The sequence below is a fragment of the Alligator sinensis genome, unplaced genomic scaffold (genome assembly GCF_000455745.1).
Source record: "Alligator sinensis unplaced genomic scaffold, ASM45574v1 scaffold323_2, whole genome shotgun sequence".
In the NCBI taxonomy this organism is placed as follows: domain Eukaryota; kingdom Metazoa; phylum Chordata; order Crocodylia; family Alligatoridae; genus Alligator; species Alligator sinensis.
Window position 1 is genome coordinate 1,334,323 of NW_005842392.1, and position 16,741 is coordinate 1,351,063.

General features: G+C 47.4%; 1 protein-coding gene and 1 pseudogene across 6 annotated transcripts in view; both read left to right on the forward strand.

The window, feature by feature from the left end:
- The first annotated feature begins 7,368 nt into the window (after window positions 1-7,368).
- LOC112551250 lies at window positions 7,369-10,337 on the forward strand (annotated as a pseudogene).
- Window positions 10,338-14,557: 4,220 nt separating this feature from the next.
- Window positions 14,558-16,741, forward strand: part of LOC102378718 (zinc finger protein 239-like) — an 11,046-nt gene continuing 8,862 nt past the window's right edge. For 4 of the 6 annotated variants that reach the window (XM_025211183.1, XM_014522757.2, XM_014522760.2 and 1 more), the window contains exons 1-2: window positions 14,558-14,637; window positions 16,058-16,239. The gene's annotated coding sequence lies outside the window, so the exon portion shown is untranslated. Of the gene's footprint in view, window positions 14,638-15,727; window positions 15,780-16,057; window positions 16,240-16,741 lie in introns of those variants that run through there. The other 2 variants (XM_025211182.1, XM_014522762.2) reach the window with 2 other exon arrangements.

Consider the following 16,741-nt stretch of genomic DNA (forward strand, 5'->3'; position numbering starts at 1 on the left):
TCCTGCTGGGACCCACAGTCCAACCATGCACTGGTGGGGGGGCATGTAGTGAAGAGTGGCTGGCCAGCAGGTGGGCAGAAAAGTGGGGAAAGTGGTGGGGGCAGATGGGGAATGGAAGTGAGTGGAAGTGTGGGCCCTGCACCAATGTCTCAGGGCCAGTGCTGGTGGTGCCCAGAGTGGGGCAGTATAAGTGCATGGCATGGGCTGGCAGGGGTCCGTGGAGACGGGCTGGGCTGCATCATCAGGGAGAGGAGGGAGCTGACTCAGTTCTATAGAGCCCCTGCCGGCCGGGACCCCACGCTTCTGCCATTCTGCTCTGAGCCCTGCTGGCACTGGCCCTGGGACACCAACGCAGGCCCTGTGATCCCACCCAGCTGCCACTGGCTCCCATGCAACTGCTCACTCCAATGCCCCTGTCCCAGCCCTGTGGTACAGGTGGAGACCAGTGCACAGCCCCAACCCCGTGCTGCCCATCTGGGCTGAGCAGTGGTCAAGGGGAACAAACTGGTACTCAGCATGAAAGAAAAGCCCCTCCCCCTCCCCCTGTTGCTGGCACTTCCTGGTGCAGCTGCTCACAGCCTGCATGAGGCTGTCCTGGGCCCAGCGCCAGCAGGGCACAAAGCAGGACAGCAGGAGCATGGGGTCCTGGTCACCAGGGGCTCTATGGAGGTGGATCATCTCCCCTTTCTCCCTGCTGGTGCAGCCCAGCCCGGCTTTAGAGATCCCTCCCAGCCCACTCCTTGCGCTCCTGCCACCCCGCCAGTGCTGGCCCCAGGACATTGGTGCAGGCCTCACACTCCCACTCGCTTCCACTCTCCCCCCCCCCACCACTTTCCCCACTTTCCTGCCCACCCACCAGCCAGCCACTCTGCCCTACATGGCTCCCACATCCATACCCACACACATAGACATTCACATCTCCACAAATCCCCATAACCACCTGCAGATCCCCACAAACCCCACACCCACCCACCGACACCCATGCACACCCCACACAATATACAAGAGTACAATCACTTCTGCATATGTATGCATTTGTGCTGTAAATCAGGACAATTTTTTAAATTAAATTAAAATACATTATTATGGGTGTTTGATTTTTAGTATGTAATTTGTCTTTTTTCCCCCTAAGATGGCAAACCTTCTTCCCAAAGAAGTACAGGTGACCCTCGCCATTCTCAGGAATATGTTCTCGTATCCCCCACAAATGGCGAAATCCACAAATAAGGCACTGCGTTCATGAATGCAGTGCCCCCGGCAGCTGTGAGGGGCACGGCTCTGGCGGTGATGGCAGGAGCATGGCAGCGGGAACCCAGTGGCAGCAAGTGCGGAGCTCCTGAGGAGTTCCAGTAAGTGTTTAAAGTATATTTAAAATGTGGGTTTGGCATTCGCAAATATTTGAAACTGTGAATGCCGATCCCACGAATAATGAGGGTTTCCTGTACTTCCAGGGGCAAAGGTCAGAGGTTAGGGGCGGGACTTCTGGTCCCAAGATGGTGACCAGGGGGTGGAGCATCTGCCAAGGAGCGGAGCTACCCATGAGGCACTTGACAGCTTGCCAAAACTTGGTAAGCAGCTCTCCTCCTGAAATAATTGCCTGCCCCTGTGCTAAACTATACAGTGAAGGGACTGCTACAGGTGGGGGATAAGTCCAGCTGGGTGGGAAGGGTGAGGCAGACCATGAGCTCATAGAGACGCGCTGGTAGGATATCAGGCATTGGGCCAGAGATACAGTGACCTCATAAAGGGCTGACATCAGCCTGCCAGGCAAGTTCCAGAACCTCAAGCCAGAGGCTCAGAACTGAACAGACCTTCATGGTGACAGGTCTCTCTGGCTGAAGCTGATACAGGTAAGGGAGAATATGATTCCTATTTCTGGCCCCGGGGCCACCTCTCCTATCTGTCCATCCCTCCTGCCCCACAGGTGCCACACCCAGAAACTCTCAGGTTTTTCATAGATTCATAGATTGTAGAGTCGGAAGGGACCACATCGGATCATCGTGTCCGACCCCCTGCCCCTGGCAGGAAAGAGGACCGAGGTCAGATGACCCCAGCCAGGTGAATATCTAGCCTCCTCTTGAAGACCTCCAAGCTAGGTGATAGCACTACCTCTCTTGGAAGCCCATTCTAGATCTTGGCCACCCTTACTGTGAAAAATTTCTTCCTAATATCTAACCTAAATCCACTCTCAACTCGTTTACACCCATTATTCCTAGTCACTCCCTGGGGCACCTTAGTAAACAGCATTTCCCCTATTCCCCGTTGACCTCCCCTAATAAATTTATAGGCGGCCACAAGATCTCCCCTCAGCCGTCTCTTGTAAAGGCTGAAGAGATTCAGCTCTCTCAACCTCCCCCCCGTAGGGTCTATCACAAAGGCCACTAATCATGTGAGTGGCCTTCCTCTGGACCCTCTCGAGATTCCCCGCATCCCTCTTGAAGTGTGGTGCCCAAAACTGGACACAGTACTCCAACTGCAGCCTGACCAGTTTGGGCCAACTGGTGCACTGGGCCCCTCTCTCTGCCTGGTCCCCAACCCTTCCTCATGCTTAACAAGTTCAGGATTGTGGCCCTTCTCAGTCACAGTCTACAAGTCAGGCCCACGTCACAAGGGCCCTAGCATGCAACAACATGGTAGTAACTTTGATGTAAAAGGCAGTTGTGAGCTCAACCATATCTCAGCCAGTTCAGGCCCCCGCGAACGTTTGGACTTCTGGCAAAATACCCAGTTGTGCCCTTTTAATGGGGGGGGGGAGCTTTGATCCTCATATTCCCCTGCAGCTCTGTTCATCTCCCCAGCTGTCTGTCAATCTGACCTGGGTGCTGCTGCACTGAAAACAAAGGGGCCGCTCCAAGTCTCAGCCACTGCAGACCCAACAAGAGCTCCCTCCACCACTCGTCTGACTTCCACAGGGGCCATTCCTCCCTGCTCTAGTTCTCTCTTCCTTTCTGCTCCTGCCATTTCCCTATTCCTACACCTGTTTCTGCAGAGCAGCTGAGCTGTGCCTGAAGGGATCTGGCGGGGAGGCAGCAAAGAACTGGGATTCTCCTCAGGTTCCCTCCTCAGGTTCCCTCCAGGGAGGGCTCAGGTGGGTGCCAGAGACTCAGGGTCAGGAAGGAGAAGGGTAGGGCAGGAGGAGGAGGAGTTTGAGGAAGTCAAGCATGGGGCTATGGACTCTGTGTCTCTGTGCCTGACAAAGGCAGTGCAAGTGAGAAGCAAGGACGGGGGACTTTTGGGGGTGTCTTTATTGGACCAGGTATAAAATTTGGGAGCGATGTTTGACAAGAGCACAGAAGAAGGGCACCTGGTGCTCAGAAACTTCTCTAACTAAGCAAGAAGACTGTGATTGGGAGAAAAGCATGACAGAAAAAAATAGAAATTGAAATGAGGGATTCTTTCCCACCTATACAGTTGGTCCAAGAAAAGATGTCCCTAAAATCACCTTGATCCTTGCATATTGCCCAGACCATCATGGCTACAACAATACTCTAACCCTACTGGGAGGAAGGATATGGCTGTTATTCAAATGAGACAGACATAGCCAATCATGGGGCAGAGCATTTGATGCTAGGAGACAATGGCCAGGTGGTTGCTTAGCGCCAGGTGATTGTGATCCAATCACATTCCATACTACCAAAGAGAGGAGAGATTAAACCCAGAATTATATGGCTATGACATCACATCACATGATCAAAGTTTCTAATCATCTAATGCCCCCCACATTGAAGATAGTGAAGAATACAATTGATAGGAGGAAAATATTACCAAAAAAAATACAAATGGAAGTGGAGAATCCTCGGGGAATAGTTCATCGTCTGGCCAAAGATCCATGACTCCACATTCAAGAAAGAGAAATTTTTGTCTCTAAGCCACTCTGCATTCAGTAAGAAAGGGAAGGCAGCTAATAAAGGATCAAGCAGCAGTACATGGCAAAGAGAAAAGGGGGCAATAAATGGCACTTGATCGAAATTAGGAGGAGTGGGTTTCTGCCATCTGAGTTGACTCCAGAACTGACAGCAACAATGGGCTGCCCACCTCTCTGTCCACTGGTCATGCATGTTCACGAGAGAGACAGAGAGAGAAATAGGGGGATGGGCACTTCACAAGTAAGACTCACAGAAATTTCCTGACAGCAGTCTCTCTCTCTCTCTCTCTCTCTCGACTGGTGGGAGACTCACAGATATTCAGGTGTATCCCAGGATGTGGACAGGGGTGTGCTCTAGCCGGAACTCTGCTGAGTCCCCTCCAACTTGGCCTTGTCCCAGTTCCATTTTTCCTCATTCTTGGTTCCTTGCCAAGCATCCAAGCACTCAGTTGAATATCTAACATCCCATCACAAGGTCTTACTATAAAATGCATGGAGAAGGTGACTTAAAATATCTCATAGAAAAGAGAAATATGGAGCATGGCCCCCTTCCTGGCTCACAAGGGAAAGGAGCATCCTTCCATTCTCATTGTGCCTTCAAAAAGACAGGACGTGGCCTGTGTTCATTCATCAGCAATACACTACACTGAAATAGTTTGCAAACCTCCAAGCTATAGCTAACAAATGGTATGAGCAACTTCTTGGAATCTGTTAAAAAATGCTACAATTGCTTTAGCAAAAAGCAACCCAGGTAAAGGAAGGGGTGGAGCAGAAATTGGTTGCAGCAGAAGTGATATTAACTAACCATTTACATTTTTCTCAGGAGATTTAGCCAGAGTTTACATGGACTACGAAAAACTCAAAAGCTTCTTACAAGAAAAACATCAGATGGATGCACCAAGAAAGTGACAGAGCAAAAAGAAACAACTTGTGCTTCATAAAGCAATGAAGGTTAGAAACAAAGCCAAAGTACAATTGATATAGATATAGATATCTATATCTAGATATCTATCTCTATACTCTAGCCATTTACCAATTACCTCATTAAAGTGTGTGTATATCTATCTATATCTATACACACATGCACACACTTTAATGAGGTAATTGGTAAATGGCTAGAGTCAATAGTAGCCAATGGATTTTATGGCAATTCTATTTCAAATTTCATAAAAAAGTTGATGACTACAGCCGCAATCTAACAACATGCACATGCTTTATTTCAAGAATGTCTGTGATCCCAGGGAGCTCAATCGTACTGCTCCCATGATTGTTTCTTAGCAAGTTGCATCAATGTTTGCAGGATCAGGGTACAACACAGAAGGAAACTGGACCCTCTTGGTTTTTAAATTTAACGAGCAGAATTCTATAATGCTCAAAAGTCCTGATCGCCAGGTATTGTCTCCAATGTTGTATCTGTCTTTTCACCATCTTTCCATTAAAATGGTTGGTGTAGCCAGTTTTGCCAGAAGTACATAAAGTCAGCGTCAAAACCCCTATTTAATAGGGCTGTGCAAAACAGCTATATTTTGATATGGTTTCGAATTTGGCCATTTCAGAGGGACAGTGATTTGCTTTGGTGTTTCGGATCACTGTTCCGTTTCGATTCGGCTAGATCTGTTTCAGAGTTTCGACGCTGTTTTGGTGATTCAGCCATAGACTATAATAGGGAATCACTATCATGCCTATAACTTTGTCATTTCTTGCCTGATTTAGATAAAAATTGCAGGGATGGTAGCCCCTTCTGAGTGTGTGAAGCCTGCCAAGTTTCAAGGAGATAGGTGCAGAGTTTCTGTGAAACTGCACCTCAAAGTTTTCAAAGCAAAACTCATATCACTTGCCAGCAGTAGCAGCCTGCTGTCATCCCATGCACGGGTCCAGGGGGCTGCACTGGTCTGTGCCTGCACCCGGCTGTGCCAAACTTCTCCCAGGGGCCGCAGGCCCCCAGATCTGTGCGCGGGATGACAGCAGGCTGCCGGCTGGGACCAGTGCTTGGTGTAGCCCATGCCGAGCAGCGGGAAGACTGGTGCTGTTGCTGGCCCCAGCTGGCAGTGACATTCTGCTGTCATCCCACGCACAGATCTGGGGGCCTGTGTCCCCCGGGAGGGCTGCGGGGCTGTGTCAGACTCCTCCCAGGGGGCGCGGGCCCCTGGATCTGCATACAGGATGCCAGCAGACTGCTGTCCCTCCCCCAGAGCACTGGGATTGGAAGAGACCTCAGGGACAGATCGCAGACACTGGCCAGCTACAGAAGTGACTATTAGAGCAGTCCTTCCCTGCCTCTTCCCCCTCTCTCTTCTTAGTTTCTTTTCGCTGCAAGCTCAGCTCCAAAACTCCAAAATTTTCTGAAACGTTTCGAATGGTTTGGTTTAATTTCAGAGATGTTTCAGAGCCTTCCGATTCAGGGTTTGGGGCACTGAAACGGGCCAAAACACCTCCGAAATGAAATGGCAGAAACAAGTGAGTAGGATGTAACGCTAAAAGATGTGCTGTATTGTGATTGGTTGTGTGACAGGTACTCTTTTCTTAACACTAAGGGAAACAACAGAGTGACAAAACTATAGAGGACACTACAGGCCGGTGGCCTCAGATTAGTAGATAATAGCTTTGACCCATTTCTGCTATGTGTAAAATGGGGGTGGGGGGGAGGACTCTTTACCTCCTGCAGTAGGGGCTAGGGTGTTAATTAGCAAAAGCCTGATCAGTCCTTGAAAAACATAAAAGCTGCACAGCAGACAGTGTTTAGATGCTTCATCCTGAGAAAGAGCAGGGAGCAGCACTGTCCAGGGAGAACACAGCTTTTGAGTTTTGGTGCAAGAAGGAGAAAATGTCTGCAAATTAATTAATTCTTTTCTGTAAGGAGAAAGGAGCTAATTGAGAAGTGCTCTCAGAGTTTGGGGAAGGCGGTAGAGACAGTCCCAATGCCGGGCCTCAGCACCTGTACAAATATGGAACATGGAAGTGAGATTTCCTGTCATTTCCCACGTGGCATGTGGCAGTCTTTGGACACGGGGTCCATTCCACACACTGTGTCCAGAGGTGTATCCAACTCCTAGCTCCCCTGACACTTATAACTGGCAAAATTAGGGCATCTCTAGCTTCATATGGAAAAATCCTGGCCCTGCTGAAATCAGTGACAAACCTCCCCTGGGCTTCAAAATGGTCAGGATTTTCTTCCATGCTCTTCAGACTGCTCATCGGCCCTTGAGAAACAAACCCAAGGAAAAGCGATGCTTATCCTAGTTTGTCCTTCACTGCCCTTTCCTGAACTGGCTGTTTCATTATTTCCTGTATTTATTCTGTTAGTTTTATATCCCACCCTATCCAAAAGGCTCTGGTGATGCATGTCACTTATCATGGGGGGGCTGTTATTGTTCATCCTAAAAGTTTGAACTGCACCCAGTTGACAGCTGTTGCCATGTACAGAAGGGAGAATGAAGGAATTAATTAACGCATTTATTGTCCTTTCTCACTTGTCCCTGCTACAGAAAAACAAGACCAAAAAAATGACTGATGAAATTACAAATATAATGACATGGTTTGTGGCTGAGGTAACAGACATCGTATATCCAGCAATAATACAATATGAAGAGAGAAAAATAGCTGAGAGAGACATGGGAGGTGAGGAAGCCAATGGCAAAAAGTTTGTCTTCACAGACAGAAAGAGAACACCCAGCAGATCACCAGGATGTGTGAAGAGAGGGAGTAGAGGGAAACCAACCCCTCTGGTTTCTCAAGTCACCTGGCCCGTCTCCAACAAGAAGCAGGCCACTGTCTCTAGGCAGAGAGTTTTGAGAATAATATCTTCCAGAGGCTGAACCAGCAGTGGTACCTCCTCATCAGGCTGACAATATTTCTAGTTTGTGCAGGGAGAACATGTGCATGGGAGCTCTGGTTGAGCATCCCACGCAAACTATCAAAGCTGAGAAGTTTCCTTATAGCCAAACTTACTTCAAATACAAATCGACAAGAAAAGATGGCAAATTACAAAATCATCTCATTAAGGAGGATATTTCTTCTGACTTCAAACACGATCGCCCTAAAACAGGCACAGTTAGAAAATCGTTTTCACGGATCAACGTCCAAGGAAGAGTGCTAGGTTCTGAGGAACAAGTATGAAGGGAAGGGCAAATGCCAAGGCAGTTTCAAGTCCCTGAGCTTGTACAACCTACATCAGGGGGCTCAACCTTCTACACCCCCCCTGGACACACTAACCAAGCCCAGGGCAGTCCGCTCCAAAATAACTCTACCCCAGATTGGCAGGCAGCTTGCAAGAAAGCCCTTCATTTCATCACAAAGAAAGATATTTCCCAAAGAGGAAGTACCACATAAGGCAGTGCAGGGAGCTCGCAACAAGCCCCTGCCAACATACACAATTGAGCCTCAGCCCTTGCACTCACCGACCAGTATTTATGCTGATGCTTTTTTAAAAGAAATATGTGATGAACTAATGAGCAAATTGGTCCCTTCACAAAACCTACATGTTCAGGACAGCGCAATCCCTGGAAGTGACCCTTCAAGTATCAGCACAGATGTAGTTGATTCAGTGTTAAATATGCTTTCCATATGTCAGGCCACTGGCCTGCAGCCTTCTGGAGATCAGGGTTTCTCCCCTGACATAGACACATTGATGGCCAAAAGGTATTCACTCCAGTTTATCTGACCTTCTACAAGAAAGTGCTTCCAAAGTCTCAGTTTATGCAGATATGAAAAGCAACAAGAGTGTGTCAGCAGAGGGTTTAGGTGTTTTGATAAGGAGAGAAATGACTGCTTACCAACAGGAAGAACCCTTAGCAAAAGCACCATCTTCAGCTCCGTAAAAACCTCTAGAACCTGGGAAAATTGTTGAGAATCTTTTAGAAGATGCTACCAAAAGCAACACTTGATGCCAAAGTCCCACACCATCCATTTTGGAGGTATGCTGCAGATTTTTGGAAGATATAATCAGCAGGCTTTTATCTAACAGCAGGCTTTTATCCCTGCCACTGCCAGCACATCTTCCTCTGCAGAAAAGAAAACAGAACTTGCAGAGTTTGACTTGATTCACATGAAGGTAATTAGTAAATTATGGCAAAAATCTCTGAAGATGAGAACTCTTCTAGCCAGCGTATTGAACTTCCACATTCCAGGGAGGATGATATGATTCCAACAATTGCTGATTCGGTCTATAACAAGTTTTTGACAAAGCTTCAGTCTAAATTCAACATGCAGAAGTGTTTAAGAAGCAGGTACCTGGTTATTTCTGAAGCTCTTTGTGACTTGGTCTTCCAAGAGATTTCTGGGAATCCTTTGCAGAACTCTCTTTCTGGAGAATTACTACTTCACCACTGTGCTGAAGCTAACAGTACCGTTGAAAATATACTAAAAGACATTACTGAGCATTTGGATAACCCAACCCTGTTATCATCAGATATTCATAAAATAGTTCCTGTTATCATAGAAAAACTAGCAGCAAATCTTTTGTCAACATTTGCTTCCCTCTTTCCCGTTGCGGATTTGAATGCAGAAAAGACTTTGTTACAGAGCAATGCAATTAAAAAAATACTACACGCTTTGCAAGTACTCCTGTCAAAACATCAAATGAACATGAATGAACGTATCAGTGAAAGAGAATTTTTACACATTGAAGACAGCCACGCTCTGGGAGACCTGTTCCCTTCAGCTTGCACAAGCACGGCAGAACATTCTGATTCTGACATTTTTGTTCGCAGAGACCCTTCCCTATGTTAGACCAGGTTCAGCATGAAGGTGCGCAGGGCTCTGCCCGGCTCTCTGCTTGCTTGTAACCGGACCTTTTCACTGTTGCAACACAGTGGGACCAGACTGTGCCAGTGACTCTGAGCTTCCATACAAGGCTAATTTATTCTGCCACCATGATACATGCTTCCTTCCCATCTCCAGATCAATCTACACAACCAGAGCTGATGGGAGGACATATTCAGCAGAGGGGCGTAAGAAGAAGGATGCATCTCTCTCGGCTACACTTGCTGTATGTCCAGAATCCAGTAGGATAAACTTCTCAACCTGGGTGCCAGAGAACTATGGGGTGCCTTGAAATCCTTTTAGGGGTGCCTCAGGGTGCCGTGCAATGTTAGCACTTGTAGGAGTGCAAACATGATTCACAAGATAAACCCAGAGATTTCCAATAGAAATCTAAAGTGTTTAAAACCACATTGACCTATTGCAGTCCTTCAAAGTTCTTTGCAACAGAAGAATTGCTCTAATATTTTTCTGTACTCAGACAAGTGAAGACTAAGAGCTTGCATTTTCCAAGGGGTGCCTTGAGCCTAATAAGGTTGAGAATCACTGCACATGGGAAACAGTCCATAAGGTCTGTCCCCAGCTGGAGAACCGGGCCCCACATGTGCAATCTTGCCTTGCTGCTGGGTTGCAGACAGAGGATCTCAATTCTTTTTCCCTCCATAAGGCTTTGGAGGACCTGAGGGCAGGCTTTGCCCAAAAGTCCAAGTTCTAAAGGCCTGTGAGGCTGGGGGCCTGGTCATGGCCCCTCCAATATTTTCAACGGCTTCCAACTGTTTAGTTTGAAGCAGTGAATGTTTCCAGCTGTCAAAAGGGGAGACTTCCTGGGTGCATCTCTCCCAGCACGCAAGGGCATCACTAGCAGCGTTGTTGTTGGAGCAATACTGGGGCTGACATGCAAGCCACAGCAGGTCACACCTTTGATTTCTCAGCTTCTGATTGTGGTACAGCTATGACAGAGAGCAAGCCAGAGGACGGTCTGCCCCTGCTTGCCAGAAGGGCATTAATTGGTGTGCCCACTTGCCCAGGAAGAAGCAGACATGGGTCCTAGGTCCTGCTTACCCAGAAACAGTTTGAAACTGCATCATCTTTGCCCAACACAGTGCTCCAACCACTAGATCATAAGTAAAACTTCGCCTAGAGCTCTTGGCAGCCAAAACCGGGAGGTAAGTGGGAATATGAGGTGGTCCAAGGTTTTATCTTGCTTCCAAATGCAAAGAAGCAACCCCTGTGTTATGTAGCCATTTCAGCCACCAAATGTTAAATTAAGAGTGCAGTGGCCAGTTCAAAGGGCGATCCTATTCCACCATTGAGAATTAGAATCCCAAACTGTATACGGGTGAAGCAATGCAATTACATGTGTGAACAGTACTTGGACCGGGCTTAAGAGTCTATTCCAGAGGGAGAACTGTGAGATGAAGTGTGTTACCCAAGGCCGTCCAACAGAGTAGTGACAGAGACACAGGCAGCTTTCCAGACTCCAGATTCCCAGCCCTGTAGTATTTCAGCAGCCGGACAACACCCTCACCTTGGAGCAGCTAGATGTGGTCGAGAATCTGTAAAGTGCCATCAGTGATTTTTCATTGTTTTTAAAGCACTGACAATGTGCTCGGTGAAAAACTGTGCGGAGAAGAAACAAAGATGAAAAATACTATGGAAATGCTAATGTTATGACCCTTTACTCTTGTTTGCCTCTAAATCCAAATGACTGTTTCCTTTTGTTTTTAGTGAGAATGCTGAAGAACCATCACCCACATTGGAAGCACGGACAGCAGGTGAATGTATGAGATTTGCACTTTTTTCAGGTTTTTATTTATTTCCCTTAATGTCTTTATAATTGTCTATAATTTCTTGAATTATTTCATTCCTTTAATCTCAGTGATCATTTGGATGGTGAAAGACTGGTCTCAAAAAATACAGTCTTCTAGAGAATAGTTATGCTACCAGTGTGGGGGATTTCTCCAGAACAGACTTTTTCTGGCAAAGGAAGGCATGTTTTAAAGGGAAGCTCATCACACCTTCCACATGGTTTTCATTCTGTCTGGCAATTCCCTGCACAAACTTCCATAAAGAGATGCTCCACTAACAGCCTCCAAAATGAATCCGCAGCTATAGCTAATCTGTGGGTTTTGAAGAACCAGCTCTTTCATATGGATTGCTGTGTGGATGGCTGTTAAGACAGCACAATGGGGTCCTTGCATCCACACACTAGGCACTATACAAACATGCCCCAGAGGCAGCACCAAAATGCTTCAAAACATAGACAAATCTCCTCCAGAAAAGAGAAAACATGCACTGGTTCTTCCTATGCATTGGGCATGTCTGTGCGCTTCAGTACTGCACCAGGGATCACCACAATGAGGAATGCAGCATGTGCTCTGCATAGCTGTCTCTCCCCTGAGATAGAAGTCAGGTGCTATGTGTGCATCAGTAGGCTCAGCCAAGAGCTAGAGCTTCCTGGATCCAGCCTTCACCACACCAATGGGTGGTTACATTGCATCAGTCTGGGAAGGCAGGGTGCACAGAAGCAGACAGGTGCACCTCACCACAGCACTCCCTGCTGGGGTACAAGCAGCCTAGACAGGCCCCATTGGAACAAAAGCTTGCAGAACAGTACTTTGCAGTGGTGCTAAAACAACAGCAAAAAACATCAGTCATAAAAGTGGAAATGAGTCCCTGGTGAGTTGACTGTGGATGTGTTTTTGTTTGCAGGGACTTATGCTGATATGTGCCAGGCCTGGGATACAAAGGACTCTTTATACATGTCGGAGGTAAATATCTTTTAAAACCTTAGGTAACTGAACCTCAAGAAGCTGGCCCACAAAAGGTCTCTTGGCTCCCCCAGTTGATCCCTTGCATTTTGCAGGCTCTTCACTATTTCATTCAGTTCTACTATCTGCTCTGTAACCTCTACACAGAGGTTGCCTCCAGCCATGCAGTGGGGTCTGTTCCCCAACCCAGTTGCTCTGCCTCTTAAGATCTTTGGCTCCAATCTTGCTATCCCTGAAGTCAAGGTGTATTTTTCCACCAGTTTCAATGGGAGTAGGACTGAATGCTTTTTCCTAATCTCTATCCTAACCATTGATTCTTTTACTCCAGCCCATTGTATGTATTACTTCCTTAAAAACTAGTTGTTGCCACTGATGAATGTAGCTTTTTGTAGGCCCACATCTTGGAAACTTAAGCATGTGCATAAAATCATGGACTTCACTTGAAGTAATACGTTACCTTAGGAATCGTCATTTAAGAAGGGTATTGAGATCTTTGGATGCACTGGAATATAGATCACAAATATGAAAGCACTATTTATTACTGTCTATGGCAGTGGTTCTCAATTTTTTTTTCCCCACAGATCACTTGAAAATTGCTGAGGCTCTCAGCAGTCTACTTAATAAACTTTTTTTGTTCTACAAATCAAAACACACAACTCATATTTTAAATATCAGTAGTCTTGCCTTACAAGTACAGATATTCTCGATTGTTCCACAACCTTTCTGTGGACCACCTGGATGGAGCTCATGGGCCAGTGGTGGTCTGCAGACCACAGTTTGAGAACCTCTGGTCTATGGCATTAGTGAACCTGTTACTGGATGCTGTACCTAGTTCTCATGTTCACACTAAATGGAATGCTGATTAACTAAAAAAAGTTCATAAAAGAAATACAAAATTGAATTCAGGTCTAGAAAACCTTCCTCAGTGTGAGAGACTAAAGAAGCTCTGTCTATTCAACTTAAAAAGAGAGACGTTTTAGCAGCAATTTGATCATGGGCTAAAAGCATCTCTATGTAGGGAAGGTTTCTAATTGGTAAAGGCTCTCATATCTTCCAGCCAGAGGCAGAAGAGAATGCTTTGGCTGGACGATGTGACTGGACAGATTCATTCTAGGAATAAAGTGCACACTGTTTTCTTGTTACACAACAGGTTATTAACTATAGGAACAACTTAACCAGGGGTATGATGAATTATGATGAAGCATGAAACTCTGCAGAGCTTGGCCACAGCAGAGGATCCAGTCAAGCTGGTTATCAGTTACTCCAGCCTAACACACACCTTCACAGCACACATGGTTTATTCACTCAGTTTGTAGACTCCATGAACGATTACTAGACTGGACTGGAAATCCAAAGGTGTTTCCCTATACAAAATCAAATCCTATCCACAGGAGAGGAGTGTTTTTTGAGGAAGAACATTGGACTAAATGACCTTTGGAGACCCTTGCTTTATTCTTCTATATTAAGTGACTACTTTCTTTTCTCCACAGCAGCTGCTGCCAGTGTTCCCAAAAAACGTTCTTCCTTTTTTAAGAAGATACCGAATGCTCTGTCCAGAGCGCACTCTCTCCGTCTCAAATTGCCTACCGCACCACAGGAAATTTTGGAAAGTCGCACCAGAGATTATACCTACGTGTTAAATCATTTTAGGAAAAATATAAATAGAGTTAAGAAAAAATGTGGTCTGGAGGAGGCTGCTAATTGTACTTTGTGCTCATTTGCAACTTCATTCTCATGTAGTTAAACTCAACAAAGAGGGCAGACAGAAAAGGCAGGCAGGAGGCCTGCTCCACAGGGTAAAGGGAGGCTCCTTTTAGGATGCATTCTTCAGGGGTTAAGGTACACTCCCGAGCAGCTGGCTGTGTCACAGGAAGGCTGTTGGAGAGAGAGGTCAGGAGCCAGCCCAACCAGCAGGTAGTACTACAAAGGGCCAGAGACCTCCTTGAGATAACTTGGAGGTGCCACCTAGCAAGCACGGGGAGTTAAAGCCAGCAGATAATGCCATTTGGAGATGGCAGCATTCTCCACCTGGAATCACAGGGTAATCAGAAGCCCCTTGGAATCGCAGGTGCTGACCCGTCCTTCTCAGCACCGGTAGAGGGAGCAATTTTCTGAGTCTTTAGCTGCAACGACTAGGGTTTAACCCAAGCTCTCTAAGCACAAGAGCAGCATGGCACAGCTGCTTGAAGGGAGCAAACACCCAGGACTGAGGACCAGTCTGTCCTGGCCTGGCAGCAGGGAGAGGTAAAGGGCATGTTGGTGTCCCCCTTGGGAGCTCAGGGCCACCGGGGGAGCCTTCAGACTCACTCCTAAGAGGGCCTGAATTATCTCTGACCCATCTCTAATTTGTGCTGCTTTTACCTCAAGGGCTGAAAATCCTCTGGTGCTGAGGGAGGAGGTACTGCCAAGGTCACTGCTGCCCATCCCCAATATTCAAAGCTTTGGGGAAGAGCCCCCAAGTTAGGGCTGGCCCCCAAATAATGAAGTTTTTTTTTTAATATGGGCTGCCTACACACGGGTTCGTTGGTGTGCTAATTAGAATGTATTGGAGCAGACGTGATTCACTGAGTCTGCTCCTCATTTTCACTAGAAAGCTGCAGCGTTGCCACAGCATCACATGTATTAAGCCCCCCATCTCCATAAGTGAGGACAGTTTCCAGGCTGCTGGCTGCCTCACAGGCAGAACAGGAAACTCTGATGTGGGCAGCAGTGCTGGAGGGATAGGGGTCTCTGGGTCAGTAGTGAAGGGCACCAGCAGTGCTGGGTGGGGGACAGGGGGCTGTGGGTTGGGAGTGAGGAGCACTGGCAGGGCTGGGAGGACAGGGGCTTAGGAGTGAGGGGCAGAGGCAGGGAACAGGCATATCACTATCCCCCACCCACAATCATATACCCCTCTCCCCCAGTGTCCTCTTCTTTGTTCCTGGAAATATAGTAACCCTATGAGTTTCATCAGTTCTGGATTTCTTACTTTTTACTTTCCACCCATTTATATCCCTTTGTCCTTCTGTCCTGAGAGTGGAGGACTCACCAGCCCATTTGCTGGGATTATTGGAGGAACCTGCCTCCACGCTTCACTGGCTTCAGCCCAAGCACTGCACCCAGCAGCAGCTCAACCCAGTTCTTCCCAGTCCCTCACCTGCCAGGCAGGAGCTTTCCCCACTTGTATCCGAGGAGCCTCCCTGTGCAGCTTGCTGAGAGCAACTCCTCTCAGCACCTCCCCTGCCCCCAGCTGCAGCCTCCTCCTGACTCCAGGTGCTGCAGGGCCAGCAATCAGCCCCAGCTGAGCAGTCAGTTAACCTCCCTGTTCTGCCCTTAGCCCCATGGATACTACAGGGTGCATAAACCTCAGAGCAGAATCCCTCAGCCCACACAGCTTCTTCACACAGGTTTGATTATAGGGGCCTGTGGCTTGAACAGGTGGGGACAGCAGAATGAATAGGGCACTTCAATGTGGACCCAGGGGCCTGAGTTCAAGCCTTGTACCAAAAGTTGATGCTACTCAATCTAAATGGGTGCCTGGTTGCTCCCCTGTGTGCTGTTGGATACAGAAGCTAACATGCCTTACCCCCTTGAGCCCCATACATTCAGAGGGACTTTTGAGCAGCAGCTTCTATTGTTTTCAGCTGTCTCTACATCAAGAGACTTTGTTGCTCTTTCCATTTAGGTCACAAGAAGGGAGCTCAGCACACCTGGGAGAGTGAGATTTATAGCTGCCATCTCACGCTAGGAAGCAAGACTTAGCTTCACTTCAGACACCTTGTAGAAATACTTGTCCCCACAGCCCTGGGTCCAGACCACACCATGATTAGGATGATCATGGGCTCCCTGCAAATGCTTCCCATTCAGGTGAGACTTCAGACAGGCATTGAACCACCAACCTCCACGCAGAGTGTTGGGAAAGTTACTTGGATCCAGATCGTTGTTCTGGTCTTTGGTTGAAAACATTGTGCTGTTGTGGCAGGTCAGTGAATCCCCTGTGACAGGCAAAAAACAGGGACAGGGTTTGAAATCTAGGGGCACATGCAGGTGTTTGGGGAAGTTAGGGAGAGGTTAGATTGCATTAAAAATGGCCACCTGGTCTAACTTAGTTCATCCAGGCATGGACCTTACACTTAGATCCCTGGTTAAGTTGATCTAAGTGAGAATGGTACAGAAGTTCAGGACGGTTAGATCAGCCTAAAAATGGCCAACCCGATCTAAGTTAATTGTCCCTTGGAGATAGTCCAATATAGACTGGGTCCAGCAAGACTGATCTAGGTAAACTTCTGTACAGTTCCCAGCACAGCCCCAGGACTCAGAAAGCCTAGCCGCTGGCTCTGGCCCCCTGGCCTCTTGGCTGCCCCCCCCT